The sequence below is a fragment of the Musca autumnalis genome, unplaced genomic scaffold (genome assembly GCF_047663935.1).
Source record: "Musca autumnalis isolate F117 unplaced genomic scaffold, ASM4766393v1 scaffold_5, whole genome shotgun sequence".
Classification (NCBI taxonomy): domain Eukaryota; kingdom Metazoa; phylum Arthropoda; class Insecta; order Diptera; family Muscidae; genus Musca; species Musca autumnalis.
Genome location: NW_027412088.1, coordinates 143,007,306 through 143,026,960, shown reverse-complemented (window position 1 = coordinate 143,026,960; position 19,655 = coordinate 143,007,306). Strand labels below are relative to the sequence as shown.

Below are 19,655 nucleotides of genomic sequence, written 5' to 3'. Positions count from 1 at the left end.
TTTGCTTATTCTATCTTTCTTTCCGATATTTCCTAACCTTTTTTCCGATTATTTTCCGAGTGCTCTGCACATTCTTTGAAGGGAAATTTTGATTCGACTTTTTCCGATTAATTTCCGAGTACTCTGCACATATTCTGAAGGGAAATTTTGATTCGACTTTTTCCGATTAGTTTCCTAGTAATCTGCACATAATTTGAAGAGAAATTTTGATTCGTTTCTTTTTCTTGCGAGCAAAATTCTCGAACTTCGGTTGCGTGTTTTGTTTTGTTTGCATGCTGTTAAGAGAGTAAGACGTAGCGGAACAAATTATTGTGTGTTTTAAAACCAATGAAAATGGGAAGTTTGCATACACATTTTGTAAAAGAGTTGTTTATAATAATTAATATTGTTAATTCTATTTTAGATACAAATAAAGAACAACAGCGTGATGGCATATGGAAACTTTATTAAGAAAAACTGTATTTTATAATGAATACTATTAAATCCAATTTATAAAGTTCGACAAATAAAGTAAATAATTATTGAGAAGTTCGCATCAAACATCCGACAATTTTTCGAATTTGTTCCGATTTTTGGATACAACTATCGAAAATATTCCGATTTTTTCCCGAATATCGGATCAAACGTCCGATAACTTTCCGAATATCGGATCAAACATCTAATAATTTTCCGAATTTCGGATCAAACACCAGAATTATTTTTGAAATTCTTAAAAAGTATCCGAAAGTCCTCCGATTTTATGCCCATTTTCGAATGTTCTTTTAGGGTTTTGTCCAAAATTGTGCAAAATATCGAAAATTCCCTCAAAATTTCCCATTTTTTCATTCTAATTTTTAAACGATTTCGTTTAGAATTCGGAAAGAAACTCGAATGTCCCTTTCGTTTTTTTCCGACAAAACTTTGCGAATTCGTGGGCAACTTTACACAATTTTGTTCCGATTTTGGAACGAATTTGGCATCACAATCGGAAACGTGTTCAGAGTTTCGTTCCTGTCCTAACTTCTAAAATCGATTTCTGCAAAAAATTTTGAAAATAGGATCGGATTTTTTTTTTTGATATGGCTTCAATATCCGATCCGATTTGACCCCAGTGGTCAAATGCCAAATTATAGCTTATTTGGAGAGAAATTCGATAGCGAAAAACTTCGAAATACCTGAAATCGGGCGGTACCGTAGGCCGATATAGTCCATCTTCGAACCTGCAAATTATTAGTCTGGATGGAACGGATGAAACGATTTGGTCTTTGTAATATTTTGCCCGAACTTAATTTATGTTTGAAGATGAGCCATGTCGGTCCACTCCTTCAGGTTCCCCCCGCCAAAAATAAAAGATTTCATTTAAATGATACACGCCATATCTGTTGTGGTATTTTTTATAGCGATATTATGGTTTTCGTGGGCAAGTCTATGCTTCCTGGTACAGTGGTTCAAAAGCTCTAAGTCATACGGCGTCTAACTGAAATGACTAGTGGGCGTGATATATATCCAAAAGAAATGATTCCCAAAATAAGATCGACTTCCAAAATGGACAATGTCGATTAATTCCTTCATGTACATCCTCGCCAACACTTTTGAGCATTAATCCTAATCCACATTTTTGTCGGCAAGAAACCCTCCTTTGTACATATTTTTTGGGGAAAAGGATTTTGGTTTTGTAGCCGGTATTTGATCTGTCCGTAGGTGAAAGTTTCAATTCACATAGGCTGAGGGTATATCTCTCTCGGCAACTACTTTCATTCTCCGGCTACTTTTTACATTCTCCACCATAGTGTGGGGGAATATTAAGTTTGTTTTTACGTTTGTAACGCACTGAAATAATCATTTGCGACCTTATAAAATTATCAAAAATGGAGATAGGACGCTGGCATTTTGGGAGGATCCTTCTTTTGTTTGCAGCCCTCATATAACGGTCCCGCCCGATTTCAGATGTTTTGTTTTTAATCACTATTTCAAACCGAATTAGCTATAATTTGACATTTAGGGTTCAACAAACTTATATTCCAAAAATGATGGCCATATATCCATGTTTTGGTACGGCCCCATATAACGGTACCTACCGGTTTTGGGTGTTTTGAGAATTTTAGCTACAATTCTTAACCGAACTAGCTGTAAGTTGACATTTGAGGTTCTCTGTGATCATGAAACTTATTCACTGAAAATCGTCAATATAGGTTCTTTTTTCAGTATAGTCCCCATATAACGGTACCTAGCGATTTTCGGTGTTTCGAGGATATTAGCTAGAATTTTTAACCGAACTAGATGTAATTTGTTATTTGAGGTTCTCAGAGGTCACGAAACTTCTTCACTAAAAACCGTATACATGGTAACATGTTTTGGTATAGCTCCAATATAACGGTACCTTCCCGATTTTCGGTATTTTGAGGGTTTAAGCTACATTGTTTGACGGAACTATCCGTAATTTGACTTTTAAGGTCCCCTGCAGTTATAAAACTTTTCTAACAAAAATTGTAAAAATAGACCTACACATTTATATAGCCCCGTTGGTGGTACCTTTCACCTGGCTGAACACATTTTTTATATTAGATTAGATAATTAAGGCATTTGGGGTATCCGTGGAGGGTATAAAAAGTTCGACCCGGCCGAACTTAACGGATTTTTCCTTGTTACCTGTTAATAGAGCATTTTCTCTGGCAGTTTCATTGAAAGTATAATTTAATTACTTGTTAAATCTTTCGACAATTATTTCATATTCAAGGCTGTCAACTTTATCCATTCCTAAGCTTTACCTGATTGTGATTTCTGAAATCATTTCGTTTTTGTTATTTCGTGTTCAAAAATGATTTCTTGGTGCCTAAAATTTTTGTGATTTAAATTTTGTGTTTGTTGTAGGTTTTTTGTTCTTGTTTTTTTTTAGAACTTTGCTTCTTGCATAGTCAATACTCACCAGCTAAAATGTTGGTATTTTTTTGGTTGCGTTTTAACGGATTCCCAAAAAAATTAGATTTTTTTGAAATATCCGTTTAGGCGCCAAATATTATTTCATTATTGTCTTTAGTTTTTTTGTTCAGGATGAGGAGGAGTTGTTATTTTTTTTTTACAAAGAGAGAGGATTTGAATTAAAAAGTTATTAAGAAAAAATGTAGGTTACCAAAAATTAAACATGCATTTGGTTGTTGTTGTTGTTATTAGTTTTGAAAATAATTAAAATAAGCCAAATGAGAAGAGAGCTTAAAAACGTTCAATGAGGTTTCAAAAACCGTTAAAAAAATCGAAAATTTAAAACAAAACCAGGCTACACGAGTTGAAATAATTCGAGTGACACAAAAACAATGAAAAAGAAGAAGAACAAAAACAGAAATGTGACGTCGACAAGTGATCAATGGTTTCCGGAATTTCTGGGTCAAACTATTGGATGTTTGGGTTAAGGTTACACATCACGGTCTTCATTGCAACAATCATTGTTTTCTGTCTGTCTGTCACTGACATTTGTTACGATGTTTCAGTTGTTGCTGTTTTTGTTGTGGTCCTTATCAAATGGCAGACGCTTTCGCTTTCTTTGCACTTAAAGTTTTTGTTGTTGTTTGATTTAGCACCACCTTTATTTGTGGCTTTTCGTTCTCGTCCAGGAGTAGACACACAATAAAATTTTTACGCATATACACACACAAATGAACGAAGGGAGATGCAGAATATCCTTACAGGGTCAGCAATACAAATGTTAACACAAAACAGAAGGGGCGGGGAGTAGGGGAGGCAAGACAAGACCAGAAAAAATCAAATAAAGAAAATTTTTCACACAAAACTAACAAAGAAAATGGCAAAATTTTAGTGACGAAAAATATGTTTTGCTAATAAAAAAAATTATTCGAAAAAAGAAGAAAATTTCTTTAGAAAAAAGTTTACTTTTTCGTTTATTACTATGTGCGCGTTAAAGAATTTAACTTTGTCAAATATTTTTTCTTTTCGTAGTTATTTTTTCAACTTTTCACAGGTTTTTCTTTCTTTCTTTCGTTTGTTTTTTTTTTTTTTTTAGTTAAAAAGTAAAACTTTTAATTAAAAAGCAGCAAATTATAATAAATCAACTACTATTTTAATTTTAATTTGTTTTAAAAAATATGTATATGTGTAATTTTTTTCTATGTTGTTGTTGTATTTTTTATTGTTGCTGTTGTTGTTGCTTGTTAGCTTTTACAATTTTTTAGTTATCTTAGCACTGGTCTTGAAATGAACTGTTCACGACGAGAGTAAATTTATATCTGCTCGACGAGTCTCTACACCAAAAGGAGTTAACCTACAAGTTTATAAGGATTTCGGTTATAACCTCCAGTGCCCAACTCCCCCCTCCTTCGTTTAGTGGAAAAACAGTGTCCTGCTATTATAGATTGGGCATGCGCTAGGGAGCTATTGATTTCATTGCAAAGGAATGTTGTGGTTTTTCGGAGAGATAAAGAGAAATCTTTTCATTAAAAATAACATGTTGTATATTGTAATAAATATTATTTCTTTGTTTAAAAATTGTATACTTTTGTTTATTTTCAATTCAATATTATTTATCATTTATTCAATCAATTTAAATAAAGATAAAATATATACTTTGGGAGGCACATCCTATTGCAAACTTGTCTCAACTTTATTTTTATTATTTTATTTTGGTCCTTTCCACATTTCTCGGTTTGGACCATATATTCAAATGGATCCCAATTTAATAAGATAGATCTCATTATATTCTCAGCATTATGGTTGCTGGGAGTAAACTCACTTGTCACGATCAGAAATGTACTTCATTAAAATAATAGTTAAAAACCCCACCACCCAATGTACTTCTCTAAAGGCGTATACTATCTGTCTTAGTATACCAGTATACTAATAGTATAGTATACTATCTGTCCGTATCGTTGAAAATTGTGATAGTTCTTCGAGTAGCATTTTGAGGATTTTCTCTTATGTACAGTCTGATCGCAGATCGGCTTGAAATTTTCATCGAAAGTAGTCCTTGTGGCCCGGAAGCTTTAAAAATCTAACGGTGATCAACTAAAATGACAGCTGATCTTCCCACATAAAATTTCAGAAAATCGAAATTCTCTCAAGTGGAGTTTAAGGAAATAAATGTCAAAAATCCAGCGTACGTAAAAATACTTTATGAAACATTTCCAATGGTTTCGTTTTGTATTTTCCATAGGAACAATACAAAACGAAGCATAACCCACGCTGACCGAACTCGCTGTTTAGTTTCGTTTTGTTTACAATCAACTAAAAAACGAAAAAGTTCAAAACACATGAACGATTCAATGAATGATTCGGTTGGTGGTTAAAACCACAATCGTAGTATGTTCAAAGTATGTTGATGTTAGCTTACAGGGTTGTTAGCAATTGAATGTGTGTGTCTGAGTGTGCCATTTATCATTTAGCACAGCAAATGTTTGCCAAAAATTCTTTTTGTTGCGGTGGTGAATGAAGCAACTCGGCAAAGCATAGCCGAAGTACATTTCAGCAATCGTAGGTTTTCGTATTTTTGCATTGAAAAGTTTGTGGTTTTGTTTTGTTTTGAGAGCGAAACGATTCAGAGAAACTGAAATGTTTATGACTTATGATTGCTACGGGAATCGTTTTGTTTGTTTGCGTTCATTGCAAAAATCAGAAATTACCATACTCAAACCGAAATAATGTTGGATGATAAGGTAATAAGATGGAAACAATAAAAAACCTTTAGGGCTTTTGATGGATGAGCATTTCCAGCCGAGCTCTACGGTACATGCATGGGTAAGAAGGGAACAACTTTACAGACAAACCACTAAAAATGAATGAAACGACGGCAAAGGATGACATCAAGAGTTTCAAACATTTTAAAGCAACGGGACCAGATAATTGGTTTCCGGCCTTACTCCAGAAGGAGATGGAATGCAGTTCGGAATCTTAAAAATTTCCATATACCCCGAGGGTCATATTTATCCCCAAACATGGTAAGGCAAGCTACGCAATTCCGAAGTTTTATCGGACGATAAACCCAAAATATTTTTGCCGGCACCAACTAAAATGAGTAGTGAACACGATAGCTAACGAATCGAGTATCCAACCGATTTACCAAGATTTTCGCAAATCCTAATAAGTATTTCTTCTAAGCGTAATAAGTTTCAAGAACTTCCCATATAAATGTTCAAACATTTCATTAAAGAACTTAGGATCGCACCAAATCTAGCGGGGACTAATTAATAATTCCTAAACTAATTGAGTATATCACTTATATGTATGTTTAGGTATTATTACACTGAAAAAAACGATTCACAGAAGAGCGTAGATGACGGTTTATGACCAGCAAAAAGCCTTTAATATCGACAAAAATGAAAAATTCAGACTGGAATTCGCCAAGACACATCTGAACTGGAGTGTCCAAAAAAATTGAGGAATGAATCTAAGTTTAATTTAAACGATTCAGATGGTATAAGGCGTGGACCAAATGGGTGACGGGTAAATCTTGAATATTGCCAATACGGAACACGATGGTTCGAAGATATGTATCGAAAGTGGTTAAGGAATGATTCCAAAACAATTCAAAGAAGTTCTCCAACCACCTGAGCTCTCTTTTGGGACTTGTGGGAGATCGTTAACCCAAATATCAACCGAAACCAAACTTAACCTAAGGAGTTTTGTATTGAAAAATGAATTCTAGCGAAGTACCACACATCCAACCACTATGCTACGATCGTTTCGCTGGTGGTTTAAGCCAGCTCATCAGGCATATTTTGAATGTAAATGAGTAGAAGACAAAGGCTGATTTTGATAACTTCTATTTATACAACCATTTTTACAAATTTGTAGATATGAAGTATGTATTTATACCCTCAGCATTTATGCTAACGAGGGTATATACACTTTCATACGGGCAAAATGTGCCTCATCGAAATAATGGTTTTAGACCCCAAGTATGTTTGGACGAAATGTGTTTCAGACAATTTGGAGTCGATTGAGCAATGTCCGTCCGTCTGTCTGTCTGGCTGGCTGGAGCGCACGATAACCCTCGGACGGATGAGCCGATTCGGTTCAAATTTTGGCTTTCGTAATATTTTGCCCAAGCTTAGTTTAAGTTCGAAGATGGGCTATATCGTTCCATTCCTTCCGGTACCTCCTACACAAAAGTTCGAAAATATTCGGAAAATTTGGGCACACGGTAACTCTTGAAGGGAGTAACCAATTTGGTCCATACGTTGCACATCCTGAAATGTGTACCACACATAGAAAAGGTTTCAATATGGACTCAATCGGTCCACTCCTTCGGGTACCTCCCACAAAAAATTGTGGAAAAGTTCAGTTTAGGCCATCTTGTTTTAGCAACTTGTATTCACTGCCCCCCATACGAAAGTACAAGTTTCATTCGGGGCAAGTCCATACTTCCTGAGAAAATAGCACGAAAGTTGCAAAAAACCCCTATGACACCGTGTGAGGTGGATGGAGCGCAAGATAACTCTAGAACGGATCTGCCGATTCGGAACAACATTTGGCTTTAATAATATTTTGCCCAATCTTTGTTTTAGTTCGAAGATAAGCCATATCGGTCCACTCCTTCAGGTACCTCCAACACAAAAGTTCAAAAATGTTCGGAAAAATTGTTCGTACGGTAACTCTTGAAGGGAGTGGCCAAATTGATCCATACTTAACACATCCTAATATATCTATCAGATACAGATCAGGTTCAAATATGGACTATATTTGTCTACTCCATCCGGTACCTCCCACACAAAAGTTTAGATAAGTTCACGTTAAGGCCTGATATCGAATCACTTTGATTTTTATTGAAGCAACTTGCATTCGCTGCCTCAATTACGGTGGTAAAAGTTTTTTTCAGGGGCAAGTCCATACTTCATGAGCAAACAGCCCAAAGGGTGTAAAAACCCCATAGGCACCATATGTAGTGGCTGGAGATCCACTTCCATAATGGTCAATGTCGATTCATTCCTTTTAGTATCTCCTCCGCAAAACTTTTGATCTTTAATCCTAATCAACATTTTTGTCGGTTCACACACCCAACATTTTTAAAACCCTCTAAATACATACGTTTTTTGGGAAAAATTTTTTCAATATACACAGTCTGAGGGTATATCTCTGTCGGCAAAGCCTCCAGGACAATATAAAACACCTTCTACATTTTGGGTCAAATTTTTCGTATAAATCTTTCGTTCTGGTGATCAATCAAATTTTTTGAAGTCATATAACTTAAATATTGATTTATATCGAGGAGAAGTACTCGGTTTCACTACTCCAAGAATATAACCACACATTTTTTGAATAATTTCTATGAAAAATTCCATTTTTCCTGGAAATTACTGTTTTCCCAAAATTTGCCTGTTTTGGTATACCGGTGTCTTTGGTATGTATCGGAGGAGTTTGTATAGATTTATCGGTGTCAAGTCTTTTTTTTAACACCTCTTGATGACCTCTGAGAGATCTGCTTAATAATTCGAATAATTTTTTTATCATCCCCTGCAGTAGATGTTGTTGTCCTTGCATCTCCTTCCCATTTTATGGCGATTTTAGTTCTTTTTACGCTGTATCCAGCTCTGTTTTAGATATTGTGATGTTCCTATGTTTATGTTTGGACCTCGTTGGATCCACAATTTTCAAAAATCACCATTTTAGCTAAGCGTTGAAAAAATTTCTGGTCATAATTTAAGTTTTTCTTAAAAAATTGGACATGTCTTGTTTTCGGCACACTTGTTTATCAAAAGTAAACATATGTGGGATAAAATGTACTCCTCATGAAAGCTTTTTGCCCCCTTCTTCTGATTAAATTCAATTTGATGCCAATCAATACAAAAAACTCGTCAAAAATGAACTGATAGATATTCGTAACACGGAGTTGCAAATGTTTTGAGCAGGCTAAAATATGTGTTTCTCCGATATTTCACACATTTTTAAAACATAAGTGTTCATAACTGAATAATGCTTTTTAAATCATGAAAATATGGTCAATAAAAAATCAAATAACAAAAACAAACATATTTCAAAACTCAAAATGTCCCTAAAAATAGACTGAATGTGATATAGACATCTGAGTTGCAAATGTTTTGAGCAGCACTGTATATACATATTTTGTTTGTAACCTTTCTATTCTCGTACGGACTTTGCCGAATTTTTGCACCCATTGATGCTGTTTAGGATTTATTATCGTCCATGTCCCCTGTCTTTGTCCTAAAGCGATCTAATTATAAAACTTAAAAAAGTGGTTAAGTCAAATTCGCCCTCTTATTGAGACTTATATGTTTTAGTTGTTCATGGCTGATGGACCGTTGAACCTCACCATTTAAGGAAATTTGTAACTATATCGTTTTTCTTGATAGGGGCGCAACCACCGTTGTCTCGAAAATTAATTTGCAAGCCTATGCACCCATAATTTTAACATATATAGCGATTATAAAACAATCGTCTACAAATACATAGCATTTTGGACCACGGGATATTCCTGAACATTTTCTGAAAATTGCATGAAAATGGGTTCAATAGTTTTGGAAAAATAATGTATTGAATGAGTGGTCGTGTCGGTTTTCAAGATATAACATATTTAAAAAAGTGGGCGTGGTCCGGTATTTTGGCTCCAAATATGTACTTACGCACAACCCCATTGCCTCCCAAAATTTATGCTGAAACCGATATAATCATAAGTTTGGCTTATACATATAACGTTTAAAAGAAAGGAGGGGGGAAAGAACAACACCTCCTCCGAAATTTATAAAAAATACATAAAAACTGCAAACCTTGAGCTTTTGCTGCAAATATCATGGAAATCGGTTCAGGGCCATCCATGTACATTCCCTGACAATTTCTTTCTTTCTTTCTTTCTTTCTTTCTTTCTTTCTTTCTTTCTTTCTTTCTTTCTTTCTTTCTTTCTTTCTTTCTTTCTTTCTTTCTTTCTTTCTTTCTTTCTTTCTTTCTTTCTTTCTTTCTTTCTTTCTTTCTTTCTTTCTTTCTTTCTTTCTTTCTTTCTTTCTTTCTTTCTTTCTTTCTTTCTTTCTTTCTTTCTTTCTTTCTTTCTTTCTTTCTTTTTTTTCATAAAAACCTAAGTTGGGTTATGACTGCATTTGATATTTATTCATTTATTCCGTATTTCAGGAAAATCGGTTCAGTAGTTTTGTAGTCCATTTTAACCGGTGGCCATCCGTTTACGTCCCCGAATTGCTTTAAAAAGTCAACATTTCACCATGTTTAGATGGGGCCATAAAATCCTAGCTGGATCTGACATACCAAAACCCAACTAGGGTTTTTGTCGCTTGGGTCTGTACTTTCAAAAAATCCCCAGTTCTAATTGTTTCCACAAGATTGCCTTAAAAATGTTATACAGTGTTATATTTGCGACTTAAAATGCAGGGGTAAGTCCCCAATGTCCTATTTTTTAAAAACGCTATTTTCGCACGCCCACGTTTTATATATGTTATAGAATATACAGGGAGGACCCTATTTTTTAAAAAACGCCATTAAGGGCCACTCCTTCATACACTCCTCGCACGATTGTCTAGTAAAGTTCATGTTTTTATACCCTCCACCATAGTATGGAGGGTATATTAAGTTTGTCATTCCGTTTGTAACACATCGAACTAATCATTTGCGACCCTATAAAGTATATATATTCTTGATCAGGATAAAATTCTAAGACGATCTAGCCATGTCCGTCTGTCCGTCTGTCTGTCCGTCTGTTGTAATCACTCTAGCGTCCGCAATAATCTTTTTTCCATAGGCAGGTCAAGTTCGAAGATGGGCTATATCGGTCCACTCTTTGGTATAGCCCCCATATAACGGTACCTCCGGATTTGAGGTATTTTGACGTTCTTCGCCACATTTGCAGACCGAATCAGCTATAATTTGATACCTAGGGTTCCTAGTGATCAATAAACTTATATCCCAAAGGATATGGGCATAGGTCCATGTTTTGGTATAGTCCCCATATATCGGTACCTCCCGATTTTCGGTATTTTGGGAATTTTAGCTACAATTTGTAACCGAACTATCTGCAATTTGACATTTGAGGTTCTCAGTGGTCAAGAAACATCTCCACCAAACATCGTCAACATAGGTCCATGTTTTGGTATGCCCCCCTTATAACCGTACCTCCCGATTTTCGGTATTTTGAGCATTTTAGTTACAATTTTTAACCGAACTAGCTGTAATTTGACATTTGAGGTTCTCAGTGGTCATGAAATATCTCCATCAAATATCGTAAACATAGGTCCATGTTTTGGTATAGCCCCCATATATCGGTACCGCCCGATTTTTGGTATTTTTAGAATTTTAGCTACAACTTTTAACCGAACTAGCTGTAATTTGCCATTTGAGGTTCTCAGTGGTCATGAAACATCACCACCAAACATCGTCAACATAGGTCCATGTTTTGGTATAGCTTACATATAACGGTACCTCCCGATTTTCGGTATTTTGAGAATTTTAGCTACAGTTTTTAACCGAAATAGCTGTAATTTGAAATTCAAAGTTCTCAGTGGTCATAAAACATCTCCAACGAAACATCGTCAACATAGGTCCATGTTTTGGTATAGCCCCCATATAACGGTATCTCCCAATTTTCGGTATTTTGAGAATTTTAGCTACAATTTTCAACCGAACTAGCTGTAATGATCGGTATTTTGAGAATTTTAGCTAAAATTTTGTCTATTCAAATATAATCGTCAATATAGGTCCATGTTTTGGTATATCCCGATTTTCGGGAATTTTCAGTGGTCACGAAATTTCTTCACTAAAATTCGTCAACATGGGTCCATTTTTGAGGGTCTACAATGTTTTGATGAAACTACCCTTAATTTGACTCGTGAAGTTCCCTGCAGCTATAAAACTTTTCCGCCAAAAAATTTAAAGATAGGTTGACTCTTTGGTAGGTGGTACCTTTCACCTAGCTGAACACATTTTTTAGATTAGATTAGATTATATTAGATTAGATAACACTGTGCAACAAAATGGAGTTGAAAGTCTGGGGCACGGAAAATTCCTCTTGGGGAAGAAAGGCCTTGGTGAATATGTTATGAACCCCGAAGGACAGATTCGCCGTGAGTCGAACTTCCGCGTTATGGCGTGATGAAATTTTTGTTGGAGACCCTGTGGGCCATCAGGAATTAGCGTTATATCTTTGTTTACTGTTGCTTAAGTGCTCTACAAAAACAACAAACAAAGATATAATGCTAATTCATGATGGCTTACAGGGTCTCTTGCAAAAACTTAATCACGCGAAAACGCGGAAGTTCGACTCACGGCGCATCTGTCCTTCGGGGTTTTTAATATACACACACCAAGGGCTTTCATCTCCAAAACGAATTATCTCTTCCCCAACATTTGTGTTCACAGTGTAATTTAAGCAATAGTGGGAGGCAGTAGGAGTCTATCCATTGTCGAAAAGTTGTTCCACCTAAAATTGTGAAAGGACCCTAATTATTCGATTTTAATTAAGACTATTTTATGGTGGAGGGTATAAAAAGTTCGGCCCGGCCGAACTTAACGACTTTTTACTTGTTACTGCAGTAGTTTTGTTTGTGTTCCTTATTACAACGCTATAATTTTACTCTCCACAGTTCCCCCGATAATGTCTGAAATACCCAAAAATCCCGAGTAAGTAGTGTTACATTTGCAGAACGATCATTAGTTCAACACTTATGATATCTTCCTCTACCGATTAAAAATATATGCTCGAGGCTTAAGCAAAATGGTGACTCATAGAAATAATGGTTTAAGACCCCTCAAATTTGTGGACAAATACGTTTCACACAATTTTCCGATTTAGTCCTGTTCGTCCGTCCGTCTGGCTGGTGATCACAATATCTCTCGAAAGTACCAACCAAATTGGTTTGTACATCTTAATATTTCAGACATATGTGTGTATATAGATCAAGTTCAAATATTAGTGTTGATTAGATCATGAATAAGCTAGTTCCATGATTGATTAAAAAGAGCGTGCGATCATCGCAAAATTTTGGGAGTTGATGCAGGTCCCAGAGAAGAAAAAGCCTATTGATTTTGATGATGGCCGGATAATATTCAAGGGTCGGAATGGGCAAACAACTTCTGTGGGGAAAAATACAATGTCTTTACAGTGTTTTATTTAACTTGCTTTGTTGTCTGTCTGTTCAGTTAAAATCTAGTAACACATTTGCAGTTGACCAATCGAACTAAAACTTTGCACACGTTTCCGATTTGGATGACAATACATGAATATGAAACCAAAACCATTATGGGTCCTTTTTTCCTATAGCCCCCATATAACGGTACCACCTATTTTCAGGTATTTTGAGGATTTTATCTTCATTTTTAGCTCGAAATCAAGTGGTACCGTTATATAAGAGCTTTACCAAAACCTGGACTTATGTCCAACATTTTTGGCGCGGAAATTTATGTACCATTGAGAGCTCCAATTGACAAGTTACAGCCAATTCGGGCTAAAAATGAAGATAAAATCCTCAAAATACCCCCTATATGGGGGCTATAAGAAAAAAATGGACCCATATTGGTTTTGGTTTCTTATTCATGTATTGTCATCCAAATCTGAAAAGTGTGCAAAATTTTAGTTGCAACTGTGTGGAAAATGAGTTACTAGATGTGAACTAAACAGACATCAAAGCAAGCTAAATAAGACACTGTGAAAACAAAAATTAATCATGGGAATTAAATTCCTCGAAGTCATAAAGCCCTTCTGCAATATACTTCCATGCCTCTGTTCGGTATCATGAGTTCCGACTCAGCTGATCCTTATGGAATTGGGTATCTCCCCCATTGTTACATTTGCCTTGATTATGAAATTGTTGGCTGGTGCCAAAATTGGTTGGTGACACCGCCAAGCATTGTGCTTAGTGCAGTGATGCCCAACTACTCCTTGGTATGTTTTTAGTACCATATGTCATGACAAAGTAGGAGTTAGTCCCATCATTGTAGTTTTTTGGACCACACACAATTGTGCATGTGAGAGCCCATATAACACCTATATTTTCACTGGACCATAGCCATAACCAATGGCTTATCCATTTCCATTGGAAAGATTTTCGAAAAAAGGACAAAAAAGACGCCTTTGATGATCCGCATGAGGGTTAAAACTTTTAACAAAAATATTCCCCACACCCTCCTAAGTAAAGTTGCTGAAGACACTATATACCTGAAATGCAAGGATTCCAAGATATCTTAACTCGAATATTTCGAAAAAATTCAAAATGGGCGGAACTTGCCCCGCCTATTTTGGCTACTTTTCAACGTAAACTTTAAAAACGCCGATAAACGTGTCATATGTTTTTAGCTCTACTTTCATAATCTACTCGATTTTCCATGTCATTTTTTTGTTGTCGCACAGTTTTATCGAACAGACCTATTCCCATCATCTTGCACAAATGTTGGCCGTTAAATTCAAAGGTAACTTGGTAAGTTCTTCACCAACCTCCTCGGTGTGTGGATGATGTTGGTGGTGGCGGTCCATCTCGTTTCTAAGCCCTATAGTCACCAGAAAGTGTTGGTCACATCTAAACCGATCCCATCCATGCCATTCTCTTTAAGCTTGTAAAGAACTTTATGAAATCTTTTTATTCGTTAAAACAAAAAGTTTATAGAATCAATCGCGTCTGTTACTTTAAATAATTTCGGCTATTGCTTCTACATGTTGGTGTTGGTTAGGCCGTTTTGGCGCTGAGCGCCTCAATTGATCCCAATTGCGTTACCAAATGTGGTCAAACAATAGAGATATATAAAAATACGCTCGGATATCTTAGTTTCCAAGTGTGGTTTATTATTTTCAATACGGAAACCTCGGTTTATGTTGGACATAATCGAAGGGGAGCTTGATCGTGAAAATGTACCATCTTAGCTTTAAATTAATAGAAAATGTGTTTGCATTTGTGGTAAAATATTAGAGTTATTGCAAAAGCTATCACAATTTTAATACTTTGAAATATTTTTTTTTTCGATAAATGCATCTGATTCTCTTCTACAAAGCTGTCAATCAGTACCAAGTAGATTGTCGACAGTAGTCAAATATAAAATTACACTGTGCAACACTGACAATGCAAACAACTTCTAATAGGCATTTTCTGAAAGTACATATGAGACTACAAAAACCTTAATTGGGGGTTCTTTTGTTAGATCGGGTTTGGATTTTATGGCCTCCTCTAAACCGAGCTAAAATGAGCCTTTTTTCTACTGATCAGACCTTTATATCAGAAACTAATAAGAATTTTTGCAGTCTTTAGCAATGTTGTAGCCCTAAAGTAGTAGAACTTACATCTTTGTGTTTATTTCAGCTTTAGTCCATATTTTGTTGTATTCAAGTATTTGAATAACAACAAAATGTTTTACAGTGGATATGAAATTGATTAGTTGCGGGCGGAGGGTAGGGAATACTATAGTTTCAGTTGTCACCAAACAACTTCATCAGTTCCCTTTTCCGCCGACTCTGTATCGATAAACAGGTCAATAAGCCCATCCAGCAAATTAAACAAAATGAGAAATTTGCTATATGGCCCTAAAACTGATTACCCTACAATTTGAGTCGAACTAAAGAATTTTATATCCACCACTGTTTTTATGTCGTCTTTGCTTTGCAAAGAATACGAACATAGGAGTAGTAGAACTTATGTATATGTAAAGCAGATAAATTACGAAAAACTGCGTCTATCGCATCAAACTCATTAAAATATTGAAAAGTTTACATAATTTCTGGGATTGTGGTCAGTAGCAGCTAAACTGTTGGACCAAGTAACCTTTCGCAAAATATTGCAAATAATGTACCCACCAATTTTTCAGAACATTTTGAAACTCTAAACTGATTATTTCACGTTGTTTAAGCGGTATTTCATAAATAGACAGCAGAATTTTATACAACCCCTATTTTTGGTCCGAGTCAAATTTTGGGACTGGGCATATTTTTGGCTTCTGATTAAATTGCAATCGAAACATATGCAAAGTTATGCAACAAATATTTTAATAATAGGTACAAAAATATTTGTATGTAAAATTATTCAGTTTAAAATGCTTTTCAGACAAGGCAATAAAATTGAAAAATGTATTACCACAGCCTCAACCTTCAAAATACCGAAAATCGGGAGGTATCGTTCTATGGGGGCTATATGAAGGCCTGAACCTAAACCGACAAATTTTAGGTGTTTACCCAAGAAAGACTTAATACAAAACTTCATCCATTTTGGCGGGATATTGAGGCCACAACCTTTAAAATACCAAAAAATCGGAGGTACCGTTCTATGGGGGCTATATGAAGACGTGGACCAATATCGAGAAATTTCAGGTGGAAAGTTTTATACCCCTAAGGAAGACTTAATACCAAATTTCAGCCATTTCAGAGGGATATTGAGGCCACAACCTTTAAAATACCAGAAATCCGGAGGTACCGTTCTATGGGGGCTGTATGGAAACAAATTTCAGGTGGAAAGTTTTATACCTCCAAGGAAGACTTAATACCAAATTTCAGCCATTTCGGAAGGATATTGAGGCCACAAGCTTTAAAATACCAGAAATCCGGAGGTACCGTTCTATGGGGGCTATATGAAGACGTGGACCTATATCGAGAAATTTCAGGTGGAAAGTTGTATACCCCCAAGGAAAACTTAATACCGAATTTCAACCATTTCGGAGGGATATTGAGGCCACAACCTTCAAAATACCAGAAATCCGGAGGTACCGTTCTATGGGGTCTATATGAAGACGTGAACCTATACCGAGATATTTCGGGTGGTTTTATATCCCCAACGAAGACTAAATACCGAATTTCAGTCATTTCGGTGGGATATTGAGGCTACAACTTTCAAAATACCGAAAATCGGGAGGTATAGTTCTATTGGGGCTATATGAAGACGTGGACCTATACTGACAAATTTCAGGTGGAAAGTTTTATACTCCCAACGAAGACTTCATACAAAATGTCAGTCATTTAAGTGTGATGTTAAGGCCACAACGTTCAAAATATCGGAAATTGGGAGGTACCGTTCTATGGGGGCTATATGAAGACGTGGACCCATGCGGACAAATTTCAAGTGTAAAGTTTCATACCCCATGGGTGCCACCGTGGTGCACACCCGCCTTGCACGCTAAAGGCCATGGGTTCGATTCCCAGGCCAGGCAACATCAAATTGTCAACGGTGGCAAAATACCACTCAGTGATATTGGCGACATTTCCTGAGTATTTCAGCCATGTAAAACTTCTCTACAAGTGGTGTTCTTAGGACACGCCGTTCGGACTCGGCAATAAACAGTAGGTCCCATTTCATTGAGCGGGGTGCACTCATTGATACGAGAGAAGTTTCCCCTGTCCCATCTGGGATGTTTGTGGAACAATTACACTGTGATACAAAAGTTGACAAAAATTTTTTGCAGGTGTTCTGATGCATAAATTCGGTTTTGTGGGAGTCCATACAAGACGAAAATACCTTTGGTTTCTTTGGGTCACTTCGGTTTTTGGTTTTATAACGGTAAGTGTAGCGAAAAATAGACATTCTTGGATTTTCAACTTTAAACGAACATTACTTCTTTTCTCCACAACCGATTTGCACACCCTATTTTTCACTACAAAGGGGAGAATAATGCCTTTCGAATAAGGAAAATATGAAAAAAACCAAAAAGTTGAAACACAAAAAATGCCATAGCGCATTCGTTTTTCAACCGATTTCGTTGGTTTTTCCCATTTTGGGAAGCCAACTAAATTTCCTACTTGTTAACAGTAGATAATTGTACTGTTAGGTACCGTTTACGCAGCCTAGAGCACAAGGAAAAACATTTTACTGTTTTTAATGCGTTTTTGTCACATAAAAACCACTATTACATAGCCATTTGTTAACCGATTTTAAAAATCCATGGCTTGTTCGAAGAACAATATTCTCCCCTTTCCAATAAAGGATAGGGTGTGAAAACCGGTTGTGGAAAAAAGAAGTAATGTCCGTTTAAAGTTGAAAATCCAAGAAAGCCCATTTTTCACTACATTTACCATTATAAAATCAAAAACCGAAGTGACCCAAAGAAACCAAAGGTATTTTCGTCTTCTATGGACTCCCACAAAACGGAATTTATGCATTAGAACCCCTGCAAATTTTCACTGTAGCACAGTGTTATTAGTTACATACCCCTAACGAAGATTTAATACCACATTTCAGCCATTTCGGTGGGATTATTATACCACAAATCCTTGTATATATTTTTGCATATGGTTTTGCATATGCTCATTTTATGCAAATATGTAAAAATATGTCAAAATATTCACGATATGCAAAATATGCAACAATTTCTGGGCTTAATTCGTTTTATTTTGTGATAAAACGAGATTCTGTCTAATCAGATTTTCTCTACGACCATCCTAACCATATATGCATTTGCATAGGATTCCGCTGTCTATTCATAACATACCTTCTACAAAACATATTTCAAACAATGTTCACGCATCCAGGTTATTCTCATATTTGGGATTTCAATGCATTGTTGAAATATTTATCAAATTGTAGTTGTAAACTATGCTAGAAACAACGCGATAGAAGCATTTTACAACTATGAATTGTTTTGAAGAATTGTGTATGTATTACATTCCAGCGAATAATTTTCCAAAGATAACATTAAGAAAAATTTCGAGTTCATTATTCCACCAAATATTTTCTTCCTGCTCTTATCTACGAGTTTGCTGCAGTGGTCAAAACAATATTTGCATTGGTTTCTTAGATACAACCACGATTTGCTTTAAAAATTCGATATTTAACCAAGTTATAAACATGGAGACCATAAAATCCGAACTTGATATAAGAAAACAAAACCCAAATAGGGTCTTTGCCTATTGGTCCTTTACTTTCAGAAAATTCTCAACAGAAGTTGTTTGCACGCGATTAGCTCAAAAATGTTGTTGTGTTGCACAGTGTTATTAATTATTTAGGGCTAAAGGCCTCGTCACATAAGAGGATTTCTGGCCTAATTCATTAAGTTGCATGTTTTTCCGGCTTTAATTCAAAAGTCAAAGCACACGAAAATCGTGTTTCAGCACACATTCTGCGGCGTAGAGTTGCTGCATATCTACGACTTTTGACTTAAAGCCGGACGAACATACAACTTAATGAATTAGGCCAGAAATCCTCTTATGTGACGAGGCCCCGACCCGACTACTCGTATAGCCTTTGCTCACTTGTTTCATATAATGTGTTTTTTTTTTCAAGATATATATGTCTGTATGTCGGTAAGTGTACTTAAGCAGCATCAACACAACAAAAAATAAAGGAAATTAAAAACTATTTTTCTCTAAACTGTCCGGTTTTAGTTGGAATTCTCTATATATTGTTGTAATCAGGGTATCAAGGTCTACCTTTGGTAAAAAATTTCAAAATGATACAAGAGATGCCCCTAAACGCCGTATGTTCTGTTATTTAGTGTACTAGAAAAATTGTATGTTAGTAATGTATGTATTTTAATACTAGAAGAATCGATTTATAATTGAGTACTAGCAGACCCCGGTCCGCGTTGCTGGCCCGTCGTAATGAGTTTTAATGACAACTTTTTATCGACTTTATGCTTTACAATTCAAAAATAGGTTATTTTTACTCCACTTCTTCGGTCCATTGTCAAACCGAGAAGTATTTTAAATTTATCAACAGATTTTGTCTGTAATTTTTCTTTTCTCTCACTGACTTTGTCGGATTTTTCGCCAAGTTGTGCCTTTTAGAATTTATCCTAAAGCGATCTAATTATAA

The 19,655-nt window shown here is 35.8% G+C and overlaps 1 protein-coding gene across 7 annotated transcripts in view; it reads right to left on the bottom strand.

Annotated features, from left to right (window-relative positions):
• gprs (speckle type BTB/POZ protein) overlaps positions 1-4,256 on the bottom strand; it is a 34,085-nt gene extending 29,829 nt beyond the window's left edge. For 2 of the 7 annotated variants that reach the window (XM_073957794.1, XM_073957797.1), the window contains exons 1-2: positions 4,154-4,219; positions 2,906-3,010 (exon numbers count right to left, since the gene is read on the bottom strand). The gene's annotated coding sequence lies outside the window, so the exon portion shown is untranslated. Of the gene's footprint in view, positions 1-2,905; positions 3,011-3,864 lie in introns of all 7 variants that reach the window. The other 5 variants (XM_073957796.1, XM_073957799.1, XM_073957798.1 and 2 more) reach the window with 4 other exon arrangements.
• Positions 4,257-19,655: the final 15,399 nt, after the last annotated feature.